Raw genomic sequence first — 14,031 nt, forward strand, 5'->3', positions numbered from 1 at the left:
TCCCCCCAGAGTGAAAATGTGGAGACAGCTTGGGGGCATGCTTGGATAATCACATTCAATAACTATTGCATATGGTGATTTCATCTTGTACCTCTACATCTTCTGACATTTTCTGAGAGTGTTGCCTCTGGCCCTGGGTTGGAGAAAATCCAGTGGCTAGAAAGCACAGAATTCTGATCCCAATGTTCAACTTAATGTGAATGTTGGAAGTAGAACCAACTGCAAAGCCTCCAATTTTGTGTCAAGAATAAACCTTGCTGTATTTGCTGCATATTAAAATAAAATCACAGGGGCGGTCCTAAGATAGTAGAGGACTAGGACAGGGAGACCACTTTCTCCCCCACAAATTCATCAAAAGAACATTTGAATGCTGAGTAAATTCCACAAAACAACTTCTGAATGCCAGCAGAGGACATCAGGCACCCAGAAAAGCAGCCCATTGTCTTTGAAAGGAGGTAGGAAAAAATATAAAAGATAAAAAGAGAGGCAAAAGAGGTAGGGATGGAGCTCCATCCAGGGAAGGGAGTCTTAAAAAAGAAGTTTCCAAACACCAGGAAACACTCTCACTGCCAAGTCTGTGGTGAGCCTTGGAACCACAGAGGGCAACATAACAGGGAGGAAAAATAAATAAATAATTAAAACCCACAGATTACCCACAGATTGGGCACAGAGTGCCCAACGGTAACTCCCCCAGCGGAGAAGCAGCGCAGACGCCTGCATCCACCGCTAGCAAGTGGGGGCTGGGCAGGGAGGGGCGGGCTGCATTGCTTAGAGTAAGGACCAGGCCTGAATGCCCCAAGGGCAACCTGAGGGAACTAACTTGGGCTAGCAAACCAGACTGTGGGACAGCTACCACGTGAAAAGCCCTAACCTAAGACACCGCCAGGCCCACACACAGAACAAAGGTCTGATTAGAGCTATGCAAAAAGCCCTAACCTAAAACACCCTCAGGCCCGTTCACACAACAAAGGACTGAACAGAACTAGCAGGCAGCAGACCATCCCCGTCCGGTGACAGGCAGCCAGAGCCAGAAGTGGGCAATTGCGGCTCCAGAGAGGCATTATCTACCAAACTGCAAGAAGGCTTCATAGCTAACCAAGACTTCTTGGCATTCTGGATGGCCAACCTTCGCCTGAGAAGGTGCGCCAGTTGTACACCCAGAAAACCAAGCAGCAGGGATGGGGGAGGCAATAAGTCACAGCGACAGAACTCGCCAACACCTGGTCACGTGAGCTTCTCAGACCTGGGAAGGGCACAAAACGCAGGCCTAACCAAGTCTGCACCTCTGAGGACTACCCGAGTACCTGAACCTGAACAGCTTAGACCTCGGAGGTGCATGCAGCCCAGGGCCAGCTCGGACGGTTCCCCACGGAGGAACCTAGAGCCTGAGCTGTGTGGGCAGGGAGGGCACACGCATCTTGAGTGGGGGCAGGCCCAGTGTGGCTGAGACACTGCGAGCACATGCCAGTGTTATTTGTTTTCAGTGTCCCTCCCTCCCCACAGCACGACTAAACAAGTGAGCCTAAAAAAGTGTCCACCAGCACCCCTTGTGTCAGGGTGGAAATCAGACACTGAAAAGACCAGCAAACAGAAGAAGCTAAAACCAAGGCAACCGCCTTGGAAGTGACAGGTGCAATAGATTAAAACCCTGTAGTTAGTACCGACTACATAGGAAGGGGCCTATAGATCTTGAGAAATATAAGCCGGACCAAGGAACTATCAAAAAATCAACTGACCCCACACTGCCCACAAGAACACCAGAGAAAGTCCTAGATATATTTTTACTATTTTTATGATCATTCTTTTCTTTTCTTTTTTTTTTTTAATTTTTAAGTCCTCTATTACTCCTTTAATTTTCATTTTTATAGCCTACTATTACTTTGTAATAAAAAAAAAAGACCCTATTTTTAAAGCAAACTTCATACATAATATATTTTATAATTTTTGTGACTTTTTTTCTTTAATATTGAATTTTTGAAAATCCAACCTCTACTCTAGATTTTTAATCTTTGCTTTTTGCTATTTGGTATCAATTTTGTACCTTTAAGAACCCAATCTTCAGTACCCATTTTTACTTGGGAGTGAGATTACTGGCTTGATTGCTCTCTCCCTCTTTGGACTCTACTTTTTCTCCACCAAGTCTCCTCTATCTCCTCCCTCCCCCTTTTCTACTCTACCCAACTCTGTGAATCTCTTTGTGTGTTCCAGACAGTGGAGAACACTTAGGGAACTGATTACTGACTGGAGCTCTCTCCTTTTGATTCCCCCATTTATCCTCCTGGTCACCTCTGTCTCCTTCCTGCCTTTTCTCTTCTCTGTATAATTCCATGAACATCTCTGAGGGGTCCAGACTTTGGAGCACACATAAGGAAGTGATTACTGGGTAGCTTGCTCTCTTCTCTTTTGATTCCACCTCATCTCATCCTGGTCACCCCTATCTCCCTCCTCCCTCTTCTCATCTCCATGTAACTCTGTGAACCTCTCTGAGTGTCCTTAACTGTGGAGAAACTTTTCATCTTTAACCCAGATGTTTTATCAATGGTGCTCTATAGATGGAGAAGTCTTGAGGCTACTATAATAATAAGACTGAAAACCAGAAGCAGGAGGCTTAAGTCCAAATCCTGAGAACACCAGAGAACTCTGGACTCCAGGGAACATTAATTGATAGGAGCTCATCAAATGCCTCCATATATACACTGAAACCAAGCACCACCCAAAGGCCAACAAGTTCCAGAGCAAGACATATCACACAAATTCTCCAGCAACACAGGAACATAGCCCTGAGCTTCAATATACAGGCTTCCCAAAGTCACTCCAAACCCACTGACATCTCATAACCCATTACTGGACACTTCATTGCACTGAAGAGAGAAGAAATCCAGCCCCACCCATCAGAACACCGACACAAGCTTCCCTTACGAGGAAACCTTGACAAGCCACCCATACAACCCACAGCGAGGAAACTTTACAATAAAGAGAACTCCACAAACTGCCAGAATACAGAAAGACCACCCCAAACACAGCAATATAAACAAGATGAAGAGACAGAGGATTACCAAGCAGGTAAATGAACAGGATAAATGCCCACCAAACCAAACAAAAGAGGAAGAGATAGGGAAACTATCTGATAAAGAATTCCAAATAATAATAGTGAAAATGATCCAAAATCTTGAAAACAAAATGGAATCATAGATAAATAGCCTGGAGACAAGGATTGAGAAGATGCAAGAAAGGTTTAATAAAGACCTATAAGAAATAAAAAAGAGTCAATATATAATTAATAATGCAATAAATGAGATCAAAAACACTCTGGAAGGAACAAATAGTAGAATAATGGAGGCAGAAGATAGGATAAGTGAGGTAGAAGATAGAATGGTAGAAATAAATGAAACAGAGATGAAAAATGAAAAACGAATTAAAAGAAATGAGGACCATCTCAGAGACCTCTGGGACAATGTTAAATGCCCCAAATTCGAATCATAGGAGTCCCAGAAGAAGAAGACAAAAAGAAAGACCATGAGAAAATACTTGAAGAGATAATAGTTGAAAACTTCTCTAAAATGGGGAAGGAAATAATCACCCAAGTCCAAGAAACCCAGAGAGTCCCAAACAAGATAAACCCAAGGCGAAACACCCCAAGACACATATTAATCAAATTAACAAAGATCAAACACAAAGAGCAAATATTAAAATTAGCAAGGGGAAAACAACAAATAAAACGCAAGGAGATTCCCATAAGGATAACAGCTGATCTTTCAATAGAAACTCTTCAGGCCAGGAAGGAATGGCAGGACATACTTAAAGTGATGAAAGAAAATAATCTACAGCCCAGATTACTGTACACAGCAAGGATATTATTCAAATATGAAGGAGAAATCAACAACTTTACAAACAAGCAAAAGCCGAGAGAATTCAGCACCACCAAACCAGCTCTTCAACAAATGCTAAAGGATATTCTCTAGACAGGAGACACAAAAAGGGAGTATAAATTCGAACCCAAAACAATCAAGTAAATGGAAACATTATCATACTTATCAATAATTACCTTAAATGTAAATGGGTTGAATGCCCCAACCAAAAGACAAAGACTGGCTGAATGGATACAAAAACAAGACCCGAATATATGTAGTCTACAAGAGACCCATCTCAAAACATGGGACACATATAGACTGAAAGTGTGGGCTGGAAAAAGATATTCCACACAAGTAGATACCAAAAGAAAGCAGGAGCAGCAATACTAATATCAGATAAAATAGAGAGTAAAACAAAGCTTAGAAAGGAGACAAAGAAGGACACTATATAATGATCAAAGAATCAATCCAAGAAGAAGAGATAACAATTATAAATATATATGTACCCAACATAGGAGCACCACAATATGTAAGACAAATGCTAACAAGTATGAAAGGGGAAATTAACAATAACACAATAGTGGGAGACTTTAATACCCCACTCACACCTATGGATAGATCAACTAAACAGAAAATTAACAAGGAAACACAAACTTTAAATGATACAATAGACCATTTGGACCTAATTGATATCTATAGTACATTTCATCCCCAAACAATGAATTTCAACTTTTTCTCAAGTTCACACGGAACCTTACCCAGGATAGATCACATCCTGGGCCATGAATCTAGCTTTGGTAAATTCAGAAAAATTGAAATCATTCCAAGCATCTTTTCTGACCACAATGTAGTAAGATTAGATCTCAATTACGGGAGAAAAACTATTAAAAATTCCAACATGTGGAGGCTGAACAACACGCTGCTGAATAACCAACAAATCACACAAGAAATCAAAAAAGAAATCAAATATGCATAGAAATGAATGAAAATGAAAATACAACAATCCAAAACCTGTGGGACACTGTAAAAGCAGTGCTAAGGGGAAGGTTCATAGCAATACAGGAATACCTCAAGAAGCAAGAAAAAAGACAAATAAATAACCTAACTCTACACCTAAAGCAACTAGAAAAGGAAGAAATGAAGAACCCCAGGGTTAGTAGAAAGAAAGAAATCTTAAAATTTAGGGCAGAAATAAGTGCAAAAGAAACACAAGAGACCATAGCAAAAATCAACAAAGCCAAAAGCTTATTCTTTGACAGGATAAATAAAATTGACAAACCATTAGCCAGACTAATCAAGAAACAAAGGAAGAAAAATCAAATCAATAAAATTAGAAATGAAAATGGAGAGATCACAACAGACAACATGGAAATACAAAGGATCATAAGAAAGTACTATCAACAATTATATGCCAATAAAATGGACAACATGGAAGAAATGGACAAATTCTTAGAAAAGTACAACTTGCCAAAACTGAACCAGGAAGAAATAGAAAATCTTAACAGGCACATCACAAGCACGGAAATTGAAACTATAATCAGAAATCTTCCAGCAAACAAAAGCCCAGATCCAGATGGCTTCACAGCTGAATTCTACCAAAAATTTAGAGAAGAACTAACACCTATCCTACTCAAACTCTTCCAGAAAATTGCAGAGGAAGGTAAACTTCCAAACTCATTCTATGAGGCCACCATCACCCTAATACCAAAACCTGACAAAGATCCCACAAAAAAAGAAAACTACAGGCCAATATCATTGATGAACATAGATGTAAAAATCCTTAACAAAATTCTAGCAATCAGAATCTAACAACACATTAAAAAGATCATACACCATGACCAAGTGGGCTTTATCCCAGGGATGCAAGGACTCTTCAATACCTACAAATCAATCAATATACTACACCACATTAACAAATCGAAAAATAAAAGGCATATGATTATCTCAGTAGATGCATAGAAAACCTTTGACAAAATTCAACATCCATTTATGATAAAAAAAAAAAAAAAAAAACTCTCCAGAAAGCAGGAATAGAAGTAACATACCTCAACATAATAAAAACTGCCACTGCTGCTAAGTCGCTTCAGTCATGTCCCACTCTGTGTAACCCCATAGACGGCAGCACACCAGGCTCCCCCATCCCTGGGATTTTCTAGGCAAGAATACTAGAGGGAGTTGCCAGTTCCTTCTCCAATGCATGAAAGTGAAAAGTCAAAGTGAAGTCGCTCAGTCGTGTCCGACTCAGTGACCCCATGGACTGCAGCCTACCAGGCTCCTCCACCCATGGGATTTTCCAGGCAAGAGTACTGGAGTGGGGTGCCATTACATTCTCCAATAATAAAAACTATATATGACAAACCCTCAGCAAACATTATCCTCAATGGTGAAAAATTGAAAGCATTTCCCCTAAAGTCAGGAACAAGACAAGGGTGCCCACTTTCACCACTAGTATTCAACATAGTTTTGAAAGTTTTGGCCACGGCAATCAGAGCAGAAAAATAAATAAAAGTAATCCAGATTGGAAAAGAAGAAGTAAAACTCTCACTGTTTGCAGATGACATGATCCTCTACATAGAAAACCCTAAAGACACCACCAGAAAATTACTAGAGCTAATCAATGAATATAGTAAAGTTGCAGGATATAAAATCAATACACAGAAACCCCTTGCATTCCCATACATTAATAATGAGAAAATATAAAGAGAAATTAAGGTAACAATTCCATTCACCATTGCAACAACAAGAATAAAATACTTAGGAATATATCTACCTAAAAAAACAAAAGACCTATATATAGAAAACTATAAAACACTGGTGAAAGAAATCAAACAGGACATTAATAGATGGAGAAATATACCGTATTCATGGATTGGAAGAATCAATATAGTGAAAATGAGTATACTACCCAAAGCAATTTATAGATTCAATGCAATCCTTATCAAGCTAATAATGGTATTTTTCACAGAACTAGAACGAATAATTTCACAATTTGTATGGAAATACAAAAAACCTCGAATAGCCAAAGCAATCTTGAGAAAGAAGAATGGAACTGGAGGAATCAACCTGCCTGACTTCAGGCTCTACTACAAAGCCACAGTTATCAAGACAGTATGGCACTGGCACAAAGACAGAAATATAGATCAATGGAACAAAATAGAAAGCCCAGAGATAAACCCACGCACCTATGGACACCTTATCTTTGACAAAGGAGGCAAGAATATACAATGGAGAAAAGACCATCTCTTTAACAAGTGGTGCTCGGAAAAGTGGTCATCCACTTGTAAAAGAATGAAACTAGAACACTTTCTAACACTGTACACAAAAATAAACTCAAAATGGATTAAAGATCTAAACGTAGGATCAGAAACTATAAAACTCCTAGAGGAGAACGTAGGCAAAACACTCTCTGACATAAATCACAGCAGGATCCTCTATGACCCACCTCCCACAATATTGGAAATAAATTTAAAATAAACAAATGGGACCTAATTAAAATTAAAAGCTTCTGCACAACAAAGGAAACTATAAGCAAGGTGAAAAGACAGCCTTCAGAATGGGAGAAACTAATAGCAAATGAAGCAACTGACAAAGAATTGATCTCAAAAATATACAAGCAACTCCTGCAGCTCAATTCCATAAAAGTAAACAACCCATTCAAAAACTGGGCCAAAGAACTGGGCCAATGGAGACATTTCTCCACAGAAGACATACAGATGGCTAGCAAAGACATGAAAAGATGCTCAACATCACTCATTATCAGAGAAATGCAAATCAAAACCACTATAAGGTACCATTTCATGCCAGTCAGAATGGCTGCTACCCAAAAGTCTACAAGCAATAAATGCTGGAGAGGATGTGGAGAAAAGGGAACCCTCTTACATTGTTGGTGGGAATGCAAACTAGTACAGCCACTATGGAGAACAGTGTGGAGATTCCTTTAACAATTGCAAATAGAACTACCTTATGACCCAGCAATTCCACTGCTGGGCACACACTGAAGAAACCAGAATTGAAAGAGACACGTGTACCCCAATGTTCATCACAGCACTGTTTATAATAGCCAGAACATGGAAGCAACCTAGATGTCCATCAGCAGATGAATGGATAAGAAAGCTGTGGTACATATGCACAATGGAGTATTACTCAGCTATTAAAAAGAATACATTTGAATCAGTTCTTATGAGGTGGATGAAACTGGAGCCTATTATACAGAGTGAAGTAAGACAGAAAGAAAAACACCAATACAGTATACTAACACATATATATGGAATTTGGAAAGATAGTAATGATAACCCTGTATGCAAGAGAGCAAAAGAGACACAGATGCATAGAACAGTCTTTTGGACTCTGTGGGAGAGGGCGAGGGTGGGATGATTTGGGAGAATGGCATTGAAACATGTATAATATCATATGTGAAACGAATCACCAGTCCAGGTTCGATGCATGATACAGGAAGCTTGGGGCTGGTGCACTGGGATGACCCAGAGGGATCATATGGGGAGGGAGGTAGGACGGGGTCAGGATGGGGAACATGTGTACACCCATGGTGGATTCATGTTGATGTATGGCAAAACAAATACAATATTGTAAAGTAATTAGCCTCCAATTATATAAACTTACATTAAAAATAATAATAATATCACTCTGGGTCAATTTAAAAAATAATTAAAAAATCAGAGAATTTCAACATAAAGTCAAAATGGGAATGGTTTTGAAGACAATGAATATCAATTTTTTAATTGAAGTTCTTAGAGTAGATCTCATACATGTTATTGCTCTTGTTTAGTTAACTCCTTGTTTTAGAACTTTTCACTTTCATTGATGCTTTATTTGACAACTTGATCTCTCATTTTAGCCTACTATTTATTGATATGAGGTATTTTCTATCACAGAATCACAAAATTTCACTTTCAAACTATTTATAAGAAGCACACACATATAAATAAGCAGAATAATGACTTTATGGACACTATAATTTGATCACTCACATTAAACCATAGTTTTGTCTTACTGGGTTCATTATTTTAAAGTAACACATACTTACATGTAAGCCTAATTTCCATCGGTCCAACCTCTCTCAATCCCATTCAGCCACCTCATCTAGAGAAAATTAGAATTGACTAATACAACATGTCCAACTCTTTTGCAACCCCATGGACTATAGCCTACCAGGCTCCTCTGTCCATGGGATTTCCCAGTCAGTAATACTGGCGTGGGTTGCCATTTCCATCTCCAGTAGATCCTCCTAATTCAGGGATCAAACCCATTGTATTGAGGAGGATTCTTTACCACTAAGCCACCAGGGAAGCACTGTATACATACGTGAAAAGTGAAGTTGCTCAGTCGGGTCTGACTCTTTGCAACACCATGGACTGTAACCTACCAGGCTCTTCCATCCATGGGATTTTCCAGGCAAATGTTCTGGAGTGGGCTGCCATTTCCTTCTGCAGGGGATCTTTCTGACCTAGGGATTGAACCCAGGTCTCCCGCATTGCAGGAAGAGGCTTTACTGTCTGAGTCAACCGGGAAGCCCCATACACATATTACATATGTACATGTGTATAATTGTTAGTTATGTGGTTTTAAAATTGATATGACTGAATTTAAGATATTTATATATTTTTGTGATTGGTTATATACATGTGTAATTGTATATGTCTATAGATATGTAATTTGTGATCGGTGTTACATATATGTATGTATATGTAAGCTTTTTTCTTGCTCAACCTTAAAAGTTTGAGATTAACTATCTTGATTGTTACGGATTTGATTCACATATTTGATCTACATAGACATTGTAGTTACTTTTGAGTATTCTTTATTATGGATAATGATGCAGGTCATATTTTTATTCCTCATGTTACCCATACGCAATAATGTTTCTAGTCTATGTACTTGGATAATACTTGAAAATTATTAGGTCATAGTGTATAAAGACTTTTACATCTAATAGATACATCATAGATGTTTCATAGTGATTCTATCAGTTTATATATTGATAAAATTTGGGGATTATTTATTTGCTAACACCTGTAGCCCTGGTAATGGTAAACTCTGAGAGTTGGTGATGGACAGGGAGGCCTGATGTGCTGCAGTCCATGGGGTCACAAAGAGTTGGACAAGACTGAGTGACTGAACTGAACTGAACTGAACTGTGTCCCTGTGGCTCAGAGGTAAAGAATCCACCAACCAATGCAGGAGACTTGGGTTCAGTCCCTGGATTGGAAATATCCCCTGGAGAAGGAAAATGGCAATGCACTCCAGTATTTTTGCCTGGAAAAATCCCATGGGCAGAAGAGACTGGGAGACTACAGTCTGTGGGATCACAATAAAGTCAGATATGACTTTACTACTAAACAACAACACCTCTAACAGCTTTCCATGATGTCATGTCAGTTAAACTTTGCTAGCTGAAAGGAGGCAATGATATATGATTGTAGTTTTATTATGAACAGTAAAAATGAATTTACAGTACCGAGATACTGGATATCTGCATGCAAATTTATGAAGCTCTTAACAATTAGTTTTGTTGCAGCTACACAGTGAGGGACCCTGTAGTTGCTCTTTCCTCATTCCTAACTTTTCACATTCAGAAAACTAAGATTATGGCATCTGGTCCCATCACTTCATGGGAAATAGATGGGGAAACAGTGGAAACAGCATCAGACTTTACTTTTTTGGGCTCCAAAATCACTGCAGATGGTGACTGCAGCCATGAAATGAAAAGACACTTACTCCTTGGAAGGAAAGTTATGACCAACCTAGACAGCATATTCAAAAGCAGAGACATTACTTTGCCAACAAAGGTCCATCTAGTCAAGGCTATGGTTTTCCAGTGGTCATGTATGGATGCGAGATTTGTACTGTGAAGAAAGCTGAGAGCCAAAGAATTGATGCTTTTGAACTGTGGTGCTGGAGAAGACTCTTTTGAGTCCCTTGGACTGCAAGGAGATCCAACAAGTCCATTCTAAAGGAGATCAGCCCTGGGATTTCTTTGGAAGGATTGATGCTAAAGCTGAAACTCCAGTACTTTGGCCACCTCATGCGAAGAGTTGACTCATTGGAAAAACCCTGATGCTGGGAGGGACTGGGGGCAGGAGGAGAAGGGGACGACAGAGGATGAGATGGCTGGATGGCATCACTGACTCGACGGACATGAGTTTGAGTAAACTCCGGAAGTTAGTGATGGACAGGGAGGCCTGGCACACTGTGATTCATGGGGTCACAAAGAGTCGGACACAACTGAGTGACTGAACTGACTGAACTGAACTTTCACAGGCATTCTCAGACCTTGCTTCGTGACTATGCCCTGTGTTTCCTGTCTCCCCTAACCACCAACAAGGTTTTGCTCTAATAGTTTGGACATGAATGTTTTGGAACCACTTGAGCACTCAAGTAAGCATAATTTGAAATTACAGGTGACAATGTCCCACTGAGTAAGCTTTGACTAATAAAAATGAGAGCTGGCAGACAAATTCCTTTTTCTATCTTACTTCCTTGAAAACTAGTGCTTTGTTGATGTGCTTGCCTATGTGTTTCAACACATTTTTTTTTAAGTATACTTTTTATTAGGTTTCATTATTCCTGAAAGCTTTATTTCTTGTGATATAAATTTGGTTAGATGCAAGATATCAATGAGCTCAGAAAGGTTGATAACTTAATAGGTAAAATGCTGCAAAAAATAATAAAACTTTCAGTAATCAAACAAAATGTCAACATGTCTGTGGCAAGGAAGATGATCTGACTCTCAACAACTATCCAAGAATCGATTCCAACATAAATCCACCTTAACTATCAGGATTTTTCTTTCTTGTTAAAAAATTATAAAAATATTTTTCTAACATATATTTTATTTTAGATTGTATTTATTTTAAAATTATTGTGTGTTCCTTATATTAGTATGTTTTCTTTGAACAATTAATGGCTTTTAAAATAGGGAAAATTGGGTACTTGAAGTTGGAATGAAAAGGATTAAGCTTTCTCTATTGATATTAATGGAATTTTAACAATTTACTACCTATTCACTTAGCAGGATTTAATTCTAAAATGAAGATAGCTGTAGTTTTAAATTTGCATTAATCTGAATGACTGACATGGGCTATCCAGGAATCTCTTCAATGCATCTTTCACGTCCTTGTTCCTCAGGCTGTAAATGAGGGGGGTTCAGCATTGGGATCACCAGGGTATAGAAGACCGAGGCCATCTTATCAGTATCTAATGAGTGGTTGGTCCTTGGCTGCAAATACATGAAGAGAAGAGTCCCATAGAACACAGTGACAGCCATCATGTGAGAAGCACAGGTGGAAAACGCTTTTTGTCGCCCTTCTGAAGAACGTATCCTCAAAATGGCAAGAATGATGTTGAAGTATGATGTTAGAACAATAATCATAGAGAAAAACAAATTGGTCCCTGAAAAGGTAAACACTGCTGTTTCTGGAATGTAGGTATCAGAACAGGACAATGCTAACAAAGGGACATTATCATAGTAAAAATGGTTGATCATATTGTACGAACAGTATGACACGGAAAACACACAGGAAGAGACCGTCAGTGCTGTGATCAGACTGTAGATGTAAATAAGGGCCGCCAGGAGAAGGTAGATCCGTGGAGAAACCACGGTAGAGCAGGGGGCTGCAAATAGCCACATAGCGGTCATAGGCCATGGCAGCCAGCACGAAAATCTCAGCCACAACAAAAGCTATGAATCCACCTAGTTGGGCTGCACATGCATAGTAAGATATGGTTTTCTTTGTAACCAGGAAGTTAACCAACATTTTGGGAGCAATGACAGAAGAATTGCCCAAATTGATGATAGCCAAGTGCTTGAGGAAAAAGTACATGGGGGTTTGAAGCTGAGAGTCCACGCTGGTGAGGATGACGATTCCCAGGTTCCCTGTTATGACCTGTCCATAGATGACCAGGAACACACAGAAAAGAGGAATCTGGAGTTCTGCAAGATCTGAGATTCCCATTAGAATGAATTTAGTCACTTGAGTGCGATTCCCTGGAGCCATGTATTTTGCTGATTTCACCTTAGTGGGGAAAATGGAAGTGATTAATAGACTGTAAAGTGGTCTCTATTTTTGTTACATGCCATATTGTTAAGTATTTCACTTAAAATCAGTTCACTTCTGTTGACAAACACTTAAAAGTTTCAGAACTTTCTTAATGGTCTTTTCTCTTCATCTTTTCATCAAATTCAGCAATACAAACTCTCCAGAGTTCTATTTCAGGATCTTAGAACTGTTTGACCAAGCAACTGATGTACTTATGTACTATAGGATATGGTGTTTATTGGATAAACATACATAAATTGCATGATGAGATGTATTTATATTTACTTGCATATGTAAATTATATTAATGTCTCATGCAAATATGCTGCATGTATATGTATGTTGGAGAAGGAAATGGCACTCCAGTAACCTCGCCTGGAGAATCCGTGGACAGAGGAGCCTGGCAGTTTACAGTCCATAGTGTCACAAAGAGTCGGACATGACTGAAGTGACTTAGCACATGTAAAATATACGGTGTCTATATATGTGTAGGTGTTTATACACACATACATGCCTCTCTATGCGCTTGTGTTTCTTGAGATAAAAGAGAGGTACCTATAAGAAGTTGATGAGCTCGAGTGACATCTACTTGTTTTTCTCTTTGCTGCTACAGGTCTTCTTGCCCTCTCGTACATTGTCATCATACTGGTTATTTTAGTATTTCTGTGGAAAACTTATTCATTAGCCTGTTTTTTCCTTAACAATCATTACAATACTCCTCAGATTCAGCTGCCCACAAGCAAATTTACACTTTGCTACTGTTCATTCTTAGTATCATTCAGACATTCTGAATCTGCTTTTTGAAAATCACCTTTCCTTTCTTTTGTAAAATAAATTACTCTCATCTAATCTCTGTCTTTTAGCAGCTCAAACATTTTATTTTGTTCTGGCAACCCTTTCTTTCTTTTCCTGTTTAAAGAAAAGCTGTATGTTTTTCCTTTAAATAACTTAAAGCCAATTTTAATTTTTTAAAATACATAATATATAGTTTTGATTTGTTAGAGGTTGATCAGTTTATTTGCTTCTATACGGAAATCATAGAGTCTAACATTATTTAATAGTACTGTAGTCCACGCCCAGCAGATACAGAGGCACTTTGAATAATGATTTCTTTGTTCTGCAGGA

General features: G+C 38.8%; 1 pseudogene; it reads right to left on the reverse strand.

The window, feature by feature from the left end:
* Window positions 1–9,733: 9,733 nt before the first annotated feature.
* LOC109569096 (olfactory receptor 8J2-like) lies at window positions 9,734–12,865 on the reverse strand (annotated as a pseudogene).
* Window positions 12,866–14,031: the final 1,166 nt, after the last annotated feature.

Source organism: Bos indicus, chromosome 15, assembly GCF_029378745.1.
Source record: "Bos indicus isolate NIAB-ARS_2022 breed Sahiwal x Tharparkar chromosome 15, NIAB-ARS_B.indTharparkar_mat_pri_1.0, whole genome shotgun sequence".
NCBI classification, from domain to species: domain Eukaryota; kingdom Metazoa; phylum Chordata; class Mammalia; order Artiodactyla; family Bovidae; genus Bos; species Bos indicus.